Consider the following 15,526-nt stretch of genomic DNA (forward strand, 5'->3'; position numbering starts at 1 on the left):
TTGTAAAGGAACAGTGCGACACCTCTTTTTGTACGTTGTATCGAACCCCTATTCCGACTTGTGTTAATTCTGCAGTTGATATAACTTGCCCCCTCGTAGTTCACAACCGCCGTTTCATTCATTCCAGCGTTAAAGGATATAATGCTGGTGTTTTCTTTGTGTCAATATGACCCGGAAAGCAGTTCGTCTTTTACAACATCTTTATATTTAAACAACAGCAATTAGAACTTAATCGCTTTGTTTTGTATAACTATACAAAGCTTTTCTTTTGGGTCATCAGTTGTGTGACTGATCTGATGCGGTCCACCACGAATTCCTCTCCTGTGCCAACCTCTTCATCTCAGAGTAGCACTTCCAACCTAAGTTTTCAATTATTTACTGAATGTATTCCAATCCCCGTCTTCCTCTACAGTTTTTGCCCTCTACAGTTCCCTCTAGAACCATGGAAGTCATTCTCTCACGTCTTCACAGACGTCCTGTCATACTGTCCCAGCCGGCCGTTGTAGCCGAGCGGTTCTAGGCGCTTTAGTCTGGAACCGCGTTACCGCTCCGGTCGCAGGTTCGAATCCTGCCTCGGGCATGGATGTGTGTATTGTCCTTAGGTTACTTAGGTTTAACTAGTTCTAAGTTCTAGGGGACTGATGACCTCAGATGTTAAGTCCCATAGTGCTCAGAGCCATTTGAACCATACTGTCCCTTTTACTTGTCAGTGTGTTCCATATATTCCTTTCCGATTCTGCGCAGAACCTCCTCATTCCTTACCTTATCAGCCCATCTAATTTTCAATATTTGTCTACAACACCCCATCTCAAATGCTTAGTTTCTCCTCTGTCCTGATTTTCCCATGTTTCACTACTATACAGTGCTGTGCTCGAGACGCACACTCTGAGAAATTTCTTCCTCAAATTAAGGCCTGTGTTTGATACTAGTAGACTTCTCTTGGCCAGGAATGCCCATTTTGCCATAGCTAGTCTGCTTTTGATGTCCTCCTTGCTCCGTCCGTAATTGGTTATTTTGCTGCTTAGGTAGCAGAATTCCTTAAGTCATCTACTTTGTGACCGTCACTCCTGAATATAAGTTTGTCGTTGTTCTCATTTCTACTACATCTCTTTCTCCGATTTAAACTCAGTCCATATTTTGTACTCATTAGATTATTCATTCCATTCAGCATATCATCTAATTCTTCTTCACTTTCACTCAGACTAGCATTGTCATCAGCAAATAGTAACATTGAGATCCTTTCACCTTGAATTTTAATTCCACTCATTAACTTTTATTTCCATCATTGCTTCTTCTATGTGCAGATTGAACTGTAGGGGGGAAAGACTACATCACTGTCTTAGCCCCTTTTTAATCCGAGCACTTGGTTCTTGGTTGTCCACTCTTATTATTCCCTCTTGGCTCTTGCGTATTTTACATATTACCCGTCTCTCCTTATAGCTTACTCCCATTTTCCTCAGAATTTTGGTATTGCACAATTTTACGAAGCTTAAGATTCAAATGAAAAGAAAAAAGGGGTTTTCCTTCTTCTTTTAGCTTAATTAGTTACACTTGCAACTCTTGGGTCTATATAACCAAAGTGTTCAAAATTTATAACGTTTATAAATGTTGCTACGTAAAATTTTATTTCTACATGTCTGAAATACATACATAATGCTCTTTTTGGACAATGTATGTCTTTGATAGTGTATCATTGAAATGTGTGTGATTACACATGACAGGTCGCTCATCACAGGCAGATTAACAAAGCATTATCGCTATCAGAAATGTTTCATCAGACGCAGTTCACAGTATCCAACGTGGAACATTATGTGTAGCTATCACGACGAAATGATTTATTTCTGACGGGTAGTTTGAAGTATTGGTATGCATCTGACAGTGAGGAGAATATTTATGAAGGAGAGAATCACGGCAGTGACGACAGCATGCTTCCTATAACTGGATCAGAAGACATTTAATACTTTGATACCTCACCTGCAAGCGATGCAGGTGGATCAGTCAAATGACAAAATTGTCATGTGAAGCTTGCATCCTTTCCAGAAACAGGAAAAGCGTCCAGTACAGCTTTTATAAAACTCATTCCTGGAACAAGAGGATATGCTATAACCAGAGACTGTTCTCTAAAATCCTCTTTTCGAACTCTTATGAATAATAATATTCACAGTATTGTGATAGGAATGACTAATATTGATAGTCAACAAGTTTATGGTGACCGCTGGGAAGAAAGAGATCAAATTCCACTTGAAGCCTGTATTGGTTTGTTGTTACTGGATGGTGTATAGAAATAGTATGGTGGCTCAACAAAGTGCCTATTGAATTCAGAAACTGGTAGAGTCATCGTTCACGCCGTAAACGGATCTCACAGAAACGATTGTGTTGGATCTCACGTGTGTTAACTGCCATGACAAGTCTGATCGAGAAGCACACCTGTAGTCGTCAAGATTGCGTGTGTTCTTTCAGACACTCATGCACGTCGGAATGGTTCAGTAAAGTAACTTATAGACACTGTATAAACAAGACATTGTAATAATCAATTACATTAAAAATTACGTTCAACTTACCTTGTACACGAAACGAGTCATAACTCAGATTGTAGCCCTCCTCTTGAGTGACCCACACATATCAGCCAGCAGCAACCCTGAAGCGACACTGTTCTTGCATGACGAATCATGAAGTTGTCCACAACAAAACTGATACAACTGCCATGAAGTTGACAAACTGCGAAATACAAATGTGACGTTTCTTGTACGTGTGAAGTGGCATGAACTAAAATTTGCCGTTTTTTGACTTGTGTCGTTTTTGTTGCCGGAGCGCGATATATTCCGAGACATCAACGACACCCATGTGTACACGATGAACATTTCTACAGACAAGTAAAGCTTTGTCGCATCCTTGCTTGTAGCCATCGTAGAGAGACCACTCATTTCGTTTACTCTACATGAAATTTTTTCATTGTTCTTTTGCTAACACTCCACAGAGAAATTAAGGCTACCGACTGTAGAACCTTGGGTTCTGTGAAACGCTGAGTGGCTCACAAAGGAATACGAATGTTGCAGCCTGTGGATGAAAAAGCAGTGCAAACGAGAGTAATAAGTTACTAAGAATTAAACTGTAAACTTTTTGCTGAAAGAAGAAATGTTGATGTCTTTGAAGCGGAGAAAGAAAAAATTTCCACCAGCGGGAAGCTACCTATTAGTCTCCATGACTGTTCTATACCATCTCTTTCCACTACACAAACCTACATCTCTATCGTACTTTTACTCAGCTTTCCTCTGTGGCAGAAAACACACATTTCTTTAATTTATCTTCTGTTTAATTTGTCGTTGATGATGGAGGTTGGACGTAGTATGAAACGTGGATGGAGGCTCCTTGTCGGTAATGTGTTGATGACGCGACTGTACCACCACACCTTGTAGTTTATTGCTTTGAAGTGACAGAAGTTTGGCTTTGATACGTTGGCATTCATGATGGACACCTGATGACGGTGGGAGGACATCAATTTGGCGTAAGGCGAACTTGATGTGCCATGATGTCACACCTCTACCACATTGGATGAACTCTCTCGTGATCACCAGCTTCAGCCGGCCGGAGTGGCCGAGCGATTCTAGGCGCTTCTTGCTGTAGCGTTCTTGCTTCCCGTGCACGAGGTCCCGGGTTCGAATCCCGGCGGGGTCAGGGATTTTCTCAGCCTCGTGATGACTGGGTGGTGTGTGTTCTTCATCATCATTTTATCATCATTGACTCGCAAGTCGCCGAAGTGGCGTCAACTAAAAAGGACTTGCAATACGGCGGCCGAACTTCCCCGCATGGGGCCTCCCGGCCAACAATGCTATACGGTCATTTCATTTCATTTCAGTCTTTAACCACGCAACCGCTATGGTCGCAGGTTCGAATCCTGCCTCGGGCATGGATGTGTGTGATGTCCTTAGGTTAGTTGGGTTTAAGTAGTTCTAAGTTCTAGGGGACTAATGACCTCCGCTGTTAAGTCCCTTAGTTCTCAGAGCCATTTGAACCATTTAATCACCAGCTTCAAGCAACTGATCCACCACCGCAGTGTTGAGGGTTAATGAGGAAGATTTTGCTCACAAGACCAAATGGGAGATTATGTAGATGAGTTCCGAGATTACAGGGACCTTAACCACAACGAATTGGTTATCGAACCAGGAGTAGAGCTCAGATGAAGCACAATGTTCGGAAAGGATCAGAGGTTATGTTCCAGCAGAGGTCACACCTGCCCAAAGGGTTGCAGAAACGTAAATCCGTTTGAGACTGTTTGCTGAATGCGTGCTGTGTGTGGTGAGTGTAACCAGGGGTGTCGCCATGCACGATCTCCAATTGTCATTCTGATGAAAGTCTTCCATCAACGTATATAAGGCTGGACATGGTGAAAGTGTGATCGTGTGGACGGAGGGCACAGTCGAAATCTCCTACTGAGATGTAATGGCCATATTGCCCAACTCATAATGGCATGGAATGGGTAGCTTTGAGGGATGAAGTAGTGAAGGCAGCAGAGGATCAAGTAGGTAAAAAGACGAGGGCTAGTAGAAATCCTTGGGTAACAGAAGAAATATTGAATTTAATTGATGAAAGGAGAAAATATAAAAATGCAGTAAGTGAAACAGGCAAAAAGGAATACAAACGTCTCAAAAATGAGATCGACAGGAAGTGCAAAATGGCTAAGCAGGGATGGCTAGAGGACAAATGTAAGGATGTAGAGGCCTATCTCACTGGGGGTAAGATAGATACCGCCTACAGGAAAATTAAAGAGACCTTTGGAGATAAGAGAACCACTTGTATGAATATCAAGAGCTCAGATGGAAACCCAGTTCTAAGCAAAGAAGGGAAAGCAGAAAGGTGGAAGGAGTATATAGAGGGTCTATACAAGGGCGATGTACTTCAGGACAGTATTATGGAAATGGAAGAGGATGTAGATGAAGATGAAATGGGAGATAAGATACTGCGTGAAGAGTTTGACAGAGCACTGAAAGACCTGAGTCAAAACAAGGCCCCCGGAGTAGACAATATTCCATTGGAACTACTGACGGCCTTGGGAGAGCCAGTCCTGACAAAACTCTACCATCTGGTGAGCAAGATGTATGAAACAGGCGAAATACCCTCAGACTTCAAGAAGAATATAATAATTCCAATCCCAAAGAAAGCAGGTGTTGACAGATGTGAAAATTATCGAACTATCAGCTTAATAAGTCACAGCTGCAAAATACTAACACGAATTCTTTACAGACGAATGGAAAAACTAGTAGAAGCCAACCTCGGGGAAGATCAGTTTGGATTCCGTAGAAACACTGGAACACGTGAGGCAATACTGACCTTACGACTTATCTTAGAAGAAAGATTAAGGAAAGGCAAACCTACGTTTCTAGCATTTGTAGACTTAGAGAAAGCTTTTGACAATGTTGACTGGAATACTCTCTTTCAAATTCTAAAGGTGGCAGGGATAAAATACAGGGAGCGAAAGGCTATTTACAATTTGTACAGAAACCAGATGGCAGTTATAAGAGTCGAGGGACATGAAAGGGAAGCAGTGGTTGGGAAGGGAGTAAGACAGGGTTGTAGCCTCTCCCCGATGTTGTTCAATCTGTATATTGAGCAAGCAGTAAAGGAAACAAAAGAAAAATTCGGAGTAGGTATTAAAATTCATGGAGAAGAAATAAAAACTTTGAGGTTCGCCGATGACATTGTAATTCTGTCAGAGACAGCAAAGGACTTGGAAGAGCAGTTGAATGGAATGGACAGTGTCTTGAAAGGAGGATATAAGATGAACATCAACAAAAGAAAAACAAGGATAATGGAATGTAGTCTAATTAAGTCGGGTGATGCTGAGGGAATTAGATTAGGAAATGAGGCACTTAAAGTAGTAAAGGAGTTTTGCTATTTGGGGAGCAAAATAACTGATGATGGTCGAAGTAGAGAGGATATAAAATGTAGGCTGGCAATGGCAAGGAAAGCGTTTCTGAAGAAGAGAAATTTGTTAACATCCAGTATTGATTTAAGTGTCAGGAAGTCATTTGTGAAAGTATTTGTATGGAGTGTAGCCATGTATGGAAGTGAAACATGGATGATAAATAGTTTGGACAAGAGGAGAATAGAAGCTTTCGAAATGTGGTGCTACAGAAGAATGCTGAAGATTAGATGGGTAGATCACATAACTAATGAGGAAGTATTGAATAGGATTGGGGAGAAGAGAAGTTTGTGGCACAACTTGACCAGAAGAAGGGATCGGTTGGTAGGACATGTTCTGAGGCATCAAGGGCTCACCAATTTAGTATTGGAGGGCAGCGTGGAGGGTAAAAATCGTAGAGGGAGACCAAGAGATGAATACACTAAGCAGATTCAGAAGGATGTAGGTTGCAGTAGGTACTGGGAGATGAAAAAGCTTGCACAGGATAGAGTAGCATGGAGAGCTGCATCAAACCAGTCTCAGGACTGAAGACCACAACAACAACAACAACAACAATGGCACTATTTCTTTTGCATAAAATGTAGTTTGTTCACGTCACTGTGTCGAGCCTGATGGGGTGTGTAAATTGACGACCCAGATATCAAACAGTGTGATGGCTGTACCCAATCCGGGCAGGAGAACAACCACATTTATGCCCAAGATTACTTCCAGATGCAGAGCGCCACACCGCAACCTGTGTGACGACCGACTGAAAAGAACAATTCTAATTCATAAAGAGTTGGAATAGTAGCAAGACATACACCTTGTATAAGGGGGATATTAACTTTGAAACCCTGAGCATGTCGCAAAGAAGTCGAAACTTTGCGTATCGCGACTATATTGGTAGTGAATATTGTGGAGTTGTATGTGTGGCATGAGCTTGCTGGGAATGTATCTACCATAGTCAAAAGCAATGGCGGTTGTAAGGGTACAGTACCCTTACGTAGTATCGATTATGCACTACGCAGAGATCATACATGGTTTAAGCAAAGACTGCAGTGCAGTCAACAATGTGCGAGTGGGTAAGCAGTAGTCGAGTGTTGGAGTCCGTGGGTGGACGTCGGGTGTGAGAGGCTAGAGAGAAAGGTTGCTCGGTAGCGAGGCCGGAGATGAGTGGCAGAATGGCACACAGTGTTTGATGTTCATAAATGTTTATAAATTGAGTGATTTAATTAATAAATTCCAGCATTTAAGAAAGGAGATGTTATCATTTAGGATTTTCACAATAACGGAAGTGGACAACAATGAGTCTCATGACAAGGAGCAAAGATATATATTATGCTAAAATAATTAAAATATAACTTCACCCACAGCGTACGCGAATATTATAGTTCGGTGCGAAAGTGGGGTGGGGTTACAAATGGACGGAGAAGACAACGCAGTAAACGGTGAGTCCGCAGCATTTCAGCACAGCAGCGCTTCGAAATTAAGTGAATTCAAAGTTTGTAGGAATGAACAGGAATGAGAATAATCAATAGTGATATTGACTTTTAAGTTGCGAGTGAACTTTCCAATTTAGAGCAAGCATAAGTTATAACGAAAAGTGATTGTTGTGAACAGTGTTAATATGGCTAATTCAGAACAAAATGGTAGTGTTACTAAAGACGAGGGAGGACAATTTAATAACGTGGTTGACGGAGAAAACATTACTGTGATGGAAAACACTACAGTTAATTCTACAGAGGACAGTGGTATTCTTAGTTTTGATTTGCCTAACAGAAGTTCAACACCGATGGTTATTCAGCAAACAGAAACTGCTGTCGTCAGTAAAGATTCTATATCTCAATTATTAGAAGCAATCAAAAGTGTTCATGAGGAAAATAGACAGGCGCGTGTAGAAATAAAAGCTTTTCATGAAGAAAATAGACAGGCGCGTGTAGAAACAAGGGCGTTTCATGAGGAAAATAAAAAGGTGCGTGAGGAAATAACAAAATTTTATGAGGAAACAAGAAACTTCCATCAGGAAATCAAAACTGGTTATCAGACACTGACTAATGCGATTAGCAATTTGCGAACGAAACTCACCAGCTCATTTGAACAAAAGCATGATGTTCTCCGAAGAGAATGTCAAGACAAACATGAGGCCATTGGCAGCGAAACTACATATCTTAAAATTCAAGTTAACGGACGGTGTAGGCAAACGGAAGATTTTATTTGCAAAGTTAACGACAAAGTTAAGGTTCAAGATGACGAAATCGTCAACATTAAAAGTTCTTGTAAAGCCAACAAAGAGTCGATAATTAAGATGGTTAACGGCGTACAAACGCAATGTGATGAACTAAGTGATGAGGTACATGAGATACGACAAAAGGTAACGAACAACAACGCAATGTCAAATGGAATTAATAAAGAAATTTTGCGCGATGAAATTAATGCAGTATTACGTGAACCAGATAACAATATTGTTGGTTTGCCGCAAGTAATTGTTGACAATGGACTGAGCAGTCGAGAATTTCATGAATATGAACCGAAACAAGGCATCCACGCAGTTGCGTTCATTAGACAATTCAAACATGCGTTTCCGAGGCATTATACGGAACGTGCTAAAATTGATAACTGCGTCAGTCACATGAAGGGTGAGGCACATATTTGGGGTATAAGTGTATCCGACAATTACACCAAGTATGAAGAATTTGAAACAGCATTTTTTAAAAAATTTTGGTCGGAAGGGAAACAGTGGGACGTAAAATCAAAAATTCTCACACCGCCAAATTATGCAAGACATCACGGTACAATGCGTGAGTTTATGCAAAGGTACTGGAACGACAATGCATACTTGGACGATCCGGTTAAAGAAGAAGAGCTAATGCTTATATTAATCCAGAATTTGCCATTTTTGGTGCTTGAGAAGTTGGCACTCACACCACAGTTAACAACGGAGTAAGTGTGTTTGCAAATTGACCAAATGGAATTGCTCAATGCCGAACGCGATCAACGTGAGCGACACAGTAATAACAATTGCCCGAATCGTCATAACGGCCCAGCGCGGGAAGGAATCCCAAGTTACGAACGACCGAAAGTATTTGATCGCCGAGACGATGATAGACACAGGAGAAACGAATACAATGTACAAGACGGATTCAGGTCAAATCATCCGCCGAACCTGCCACACAATGACAGAGGACAGTATCGATCGCCAGAACGTGCAAGAAGCCGCGATCGCAATAAGCGAGATTCTGAACAGTTAAACTAAGCAAAGTTTCGGAGACGACCTGCTCCGGAACTCTGTCACAGGGACAAGGGTCGGATATTATGATAAATGCCATTAAGTGTGAACATGTAAATGATGTCAACGAAGATTTATGTCGAGAAAATGAAGAAACTAATAAAGAAATTCTGATTCCATTTGTGGAAGTCGAAGTATGTGGTATTGTTATGGATGCATTAATTGATTCAGCTAGTGATGCAAGTGCTATTTCAGAAAATCTATTTTCGCAACTAAACAAACTTGTCGCTAGTCCCACATTTCCTGTTAACGGCGTACGTATTGTCAGTGCAGTTGGAAACCGAAGCAAACAAATTAAAGGACAAGCATTACTAAGATTTCGTATTTAAGGGGACGAATATGAACAGAGTGTGTAAATCGTTGGTTCTCTCAATGTTGGACTAGTTCTCGGAGTTGATTGGTTGTCAGAGATGAGATGCTGTATTAATTTTGAGGATAATTGTCTGCGGACGTGGAGAGATAATAAAGGAAGAAGAATTGTATTCAAAGGGTTTATTAAGGATAATAAGGGCGCTGCGGGCGTGAAAATAAGGATGATGCGTTATAGAGGAGAATATGAACCTGTCACTTTAAACAATTCAGAGACCTGCGCTAATCTGCAAGAGAGGAACGGGGAGGATACTCTAAATTGTATTCAAACCAAGATTCGAGCGTTAGTGGACTTGACTGAAGCAGAACGAGAAGAACTAAGGGAACTACTGAGATGCTACGTCGATATATTTTCAGATACCAGGATTAATTAAATGATATGTTTGTAAAATTAAAGGACCTTGAACCATTTCGCAGTAAGTGATTGATACGCAATAGCATCGGCGAAAAGGGAAGCTGTTAACAAGGAAATACAGAGGATGTTGAATATGCAAATAGTTGAGCGCTCAGATAGCGAATATTCAAACTCAATAAATGCTGTAGCAAAGAAGGATGGCACAGTTCGCGTTGTTCTTGACGCCCGTACAATAAATCGCATAATTTTACCACAGCGTGATCAGCCACAAAACCTGGAGTTTTTGTTACAAAGGAGCAAAATGTCTAAGTAGCCTTGATTTGACTACTAGTTACTGGCAGTTAATGGTAGAAGAGAATAGTAGAAAGTATACAGTATTTCTTTATAATGGTAGAAGTTACCAATTTCAGAGAATGCCTTTTGGTTTTGTCGATTTCTTCAGCGGATTTTATGAGAGCACTGGATAAAGTTTTAGGCGAAGATTTGTTGAAACATATAACGCTTTATGTTGACGATATCTTGATTAGCACAGCATCGTGGGAAGAACATTTGGAAATTATTCATCGGATACTTGAAGCATTTAGGAAAGCTGGAGTGACTGTTAACCTGGAAAAATCGGAATTCGCCAAGTCGCAAATTAAATTCCTTGGACATGTCATTTCGTCGCGAGGGATTGAACCGGATCCAACAAAAATGGACACAGTAAGAAATTTTCCGTCACCTAAGTGCCGTAAGCAACTTAAGTCATTTTTTGGTTTCTTTTTTTTTCTTTCTGGATGCTGCATATCTTCTCCTGACTTATTGGACTTGCTGAAAAAGGATGCTACATGGAAATGGACTCATGAACATCAGGAAGCGTTTGATTCAATAAAAAACCAACTGTGTGAAGCATCTATCCGTCACCACCTTGATTTAAGTGAAAAGTTTTACCTTGGCACCGATTAAAGTGATTATGCGCTTGGAGCAGAATTACATCAATTAATTGAAGTCGATGGAGTTACTGAACATCATACTATCGCATTTGCGAGCCGCGCACTCAAAAGATGGGAGCGAAAATATACTGTCACGGAAAGAGAATCACTTGCCATCGTTTGGAGCTTCGATAAGTTTCGTTTTTATCTATTTGGAGGGCATACTGTCGTAATGACAGATCACAAAGCATTATCATTCTTGATGAATTGCAAATTGATGCACAATAGGTTAACCCGGTGGTCGTTAATGCTTCAGCAATACAGTTTGAAACGCGTATGTATTCAGTACCAGCGATGGCGAGGCATGACAGAATCTCTGACCAGAGAGCTGTTTATCGTTGCTAGTGTGCGCTTGACCGCGCGAGAGTACAGTTGCGAGTCGGAAGTTGTGTGTGAGGAGTCGGCGGACGTCGACATGGGTCTCTGGTCACGATTCAGGACGAGGTATATTGTTAAATAAGGTAATGAAGCAGCATTGCGCACGTCTGATAATGTAATGTATGTTAATTGTAATTAATTTGTTCAAGAAATGCCCCAATAATAATTTTGTTTTCAAAGCAATTGCTTTTTTTAAAAAAAGGAATCATTCCAATTGAAACAATATTTCCTATGCTTTTCCTCCCTGAATCAATTTATCAGATTAATTATTGCACAGGGCCTAAGGTCAGCGCAGCTGCCCTTATAAAATTTATCAGGTTGGCCATAACGTTAATTTTGTGGGGACTTAACATTTTTGCTCATTTTATTATCATTGATTTTTATTACTGTGGGAAGCTAACATTTGGCACTATTTGCAATTCTATTCAAATCTTATCATTTTCAAATTTTCACGAGGAGGTTACACTTGGCCCTATTCCATTAACATTTAATTATGGTCTTTCCAAAATTTTGTGGGGAGGTTGCAAGTTTTCAGATTCAGTACATACCAGGGAAGCAGAACGTCGTACCGGATGCGCTGTCAAGGCTATCAGAAAGACAAGATTCAGTTAATGTTGCGCATCCACGCCAGAGAGATATGAGGATTCATTTTATGCGAGGTGTCGAAGGCGAGCGTCATATACGCAAGATTCTGCGGAACATCAAACAGGAACAGGACGCAGACGAAATATTTAGGATGGTTAAAGAAAAATATGATGATCCGAATGCCGAGAGTAGTGGCAAGATACGTCAATGTTATTTAAAACAAGATGGTATCCTTTACCGGTTAAGCAACTTGAATTATGATTATTGGAGGCTATGTATACCCAAACATGTAGTGGATGAATTAATAAGATACGTTCACGTGAGCTATGCTATGCAAGAGAGCGTCATCTTCCATAACATGGCACGAAAAGTACGATCAATTCTAAAATCTTGCGATCTCAGTCAAAAAACTAAAGTGTCTACGATTCAGCACAAAGGTTTCATGCATAGCATTATACCTCAAAATTCTGGTGAAATTTCAGCTCCAGATCTCTATGGACCTACCCAGATCAAAAGGGAATTTTACTCAAATTTTGGTTGTGATGGATGTCTTTTCGAAATTTGTACCCACTCGGGAAAGCCAACAGTAAGATCATAATCAAGAAACTCAGGGAAGAATACTTCGTAAATACTATCAAGCCAGAGTGCATTTTAACTGACAATGGTCCACAGTTTCGGTCACACTTCTGGGAAGATTTTATTAATGATGAAGGTATTCGGCACATTGCAATTTCGTCTTTCAGACCCGCGTCCAACCCGACTGAAAGTCAAATGCGTGAACTCGGACGTTTATTTCGTGGACATTGTGGGAAGAAACATAAAAGATGGATAGAACGAGTGACAGATTTTGAAACAGTAATTAATAGTTTGTCGCATGATTCAACGGGATTGCCGCCATGTACAGTTGGAGAGAAACCTGACAGTATCTTTCATGAATATATTTCCTTTCCGCAAGAAAAGGAAATTACGCATGAGGAGCGCTTTAAAATCGCTTTGGAGACGATGAAGAAACGAGCAGAAGAACGGAAGCTGGTACATGACAAGATAGTGAAGCACATTACGTAAAAAGGCGGTGATTTAGTACTTATTCGAACTCATACGAAATCATCAAGTGCAAATGAAGAAATAAAAAAGTTTCATCACTACTACAGAGGACCATTCAGAATTAGAAAATTCGGTTGAAATGGTGCAGTCCGGTCAGTATCATAGCCTAAAACATGTAGAAAACATCAAACCGTGTCATTTATAAGAAGTGTTGCAAGACCAGAGATGCTCTGTAAAAAAAAAAAAAAAAAAAAAAAAATGAGCATTGTGTTATTTGTGTACATATCATTTTGTCTGTGTGAAAATAAATGGACAGTAGTCGGTTGTGAGTTAGTTATAGTGGACAGTAGTAGGTAGCTACTGTGAGCTAGATGCAATCAGTTTTAAGCATTTTATGCCGTCACGTAAACATTGGGCAGTGTTTGAGTCAGAGACACGTCTATAAGCAATAATAGGAACGCGTGGCGCGAGTGTTGTGGTTACTAAAGACTGATTGACGTGCGCGTGCAGTGTATTTTGTTTCCCCACTGCCGTAATTCCGTTTCGTGTTTGTATGTTGGCGAGCCAATGTGGAGCCACCGACGTGAAGCGATGCGCGCGCAGCGCGGTCGTCACATGTTAACAACTGCAGTAGAGGATGTACCAACCCCTACGAGGACCTAGCACGCAGCGCGACTGTTTCCTGTTGCAGCGATGCGCTAGCCTGTCAGGTTGGCGCGTTGTGTGGAACGCGGAACCATGGGATGCTGACGTCAGCGGCCAGCTGATCAACAACAACAACAACAACAAGCTTCACGGCGCGGGAGTCGCTGTTATCACGCTGTTACTAAAATTCCACCAATTTGCAGAGACAACGAGTCTACAGTCCCTGGCGGCTTCGATGCCACAGCGCTATAATTCATGGAAAGCTACGAATACGAGTGTTTTGCATCGCATCGTATAGGGAAGTGAAAAAGCAGAGTAAACAGTGAAAGTGTTATTGTTATTGTGGTGGTATATCCCCAGCGGCATCGATGCCACAGCCCACTGCTTAGTGAACCAGCGTGTTTGTGTGTGATTTACGACTCAACATGTAGGCAGGGACCTAAAGCAGAGTAATTATATATGAAGTGCTACGTAAAAAAAGTGTTTGCCAATGTGATTATTTGTTTATGGATTACTGTCCAAGGAACCGAGCGAGGTGGCGCAGTGGTTAGACACTGGACTCGCATTCGGGAGGACGACGGTTCAATCCCGCGCCCGGGCATCCTGATTTAGGTTTTCCGTGATTTCCCTAAATCGCTCCAGGCAAATGCCGGGATGGTTCCTCTGAAAGGGCACGGCCGACTTCCTTCCACATCCTTCCCTAATCCGATGAGACCGATGACCACGCTGTCTGGTCTCCTTCCCCAAAACAACCAACCAACCATTACTGTCCAAGGTATGTGCCTTTTGTCAAATTTCTTGTATTACTAACCCTGTGAACTGTGCCATAAATATAACAGTATCGCATTTTCAAAAAATGCCGCCACTTGGAGTGTTAATTTATGTGGGGTGTTGTTGTTGTTGTTGTTGTGGTCTTCAGTTCTGAGACTGGTTTGATGCAGCTCTCCATGCTGCTCTATCCTGTGAAAGCTTCTTCATCTCCCAGTACCTACTGCAGCCTACATCCTTCTGAATCTGCTTAGTGTATTCATCTCTTGGTCTCCCTCTACGATTTTTACCTTCCACGCTGCCCTTCAATACTAAATGGGTGATCCCTTGATGCCTCAGAACATGTCCTACCAACCAATCCCTTCTACTAGTCAAGTTGTGCCACAAACTTCTCTTCTCCCCAATTCTATTCAGTACCTCCTCATTAGTTATGTGATCTACCCATCTAATCTTCAGCATTCTTCTGTAGCACCACATTTCAAAAGGTTCTATTCTCTTCTTGTCCAAACTATTTATCATCCATGTTTCACACCCATACATGGCTACACTCCATACAAATATTTTCAGAAACGACTTCCTGACACTTAAATCTATACTCAATGTTAACAAATTTCTCTTGTTCAGAAACGCTTTTCTTGCCATTGCCAGTCTACATTTTATATCCTCTCTACTTCGACTATCATCACTTATTTTGCTCCCCAAATAGCAAAACTCCTTTACTACTTTAAGTGTTTCATTTCCTAATCTAATTCCCTCAGCATCACCTGATTTAATTCGACTACATTCCATTATCTTCGTTTTGGTTTTGTTGATGCTCATCTTATATCCTCCCTTCAAGACACTATCCATTCCGTTCAACTGCTCTTCCAAGTCCTTTGCTGTCTCTGACAGAATTACAATGTCATTGGCAAACCTCAAAGTTTTTATTTCTTCTCCATGGATTTTAATACCTACTCCGAATTTTTCTTTTGTTTCCTTCACTGCTTGCTCAATATACAGATTGAATAAGATCGGGGAAAGGCTACAACCCTGTCGCACTCCCTTCCCAACCACTGCTTCCCTTTCATGTCCCTCGGCTCTTATAACTGCCATCTGCTTTCTGTACAAATTGTAAATAGCCTTTCGCTCCCTGTATTTTACCCCTGCCATCTTCAGAATTTGAGAGAGAGTATTCCAGTCAACATTGTCAAAAGCTTTCTCTAAGTCTACAAATGCTAGAAACGTAG

The sequence above is a fragment of the Schistocerca americana genome, chromosome 3 (genome assembly GCF_021461395.2).
Source record: "Schistocerca americana isolate TAMUIC-IGC-003095 chromosome 3, iqSchAmer2.1, whole genome shotgun sequence".
Taxonomy (NCBI): Eukaryota; Metazoa; Arthropoda; class Insecta; order Orthoptera; family Acrididae; genus Schistocerca; species Schistocerca americana.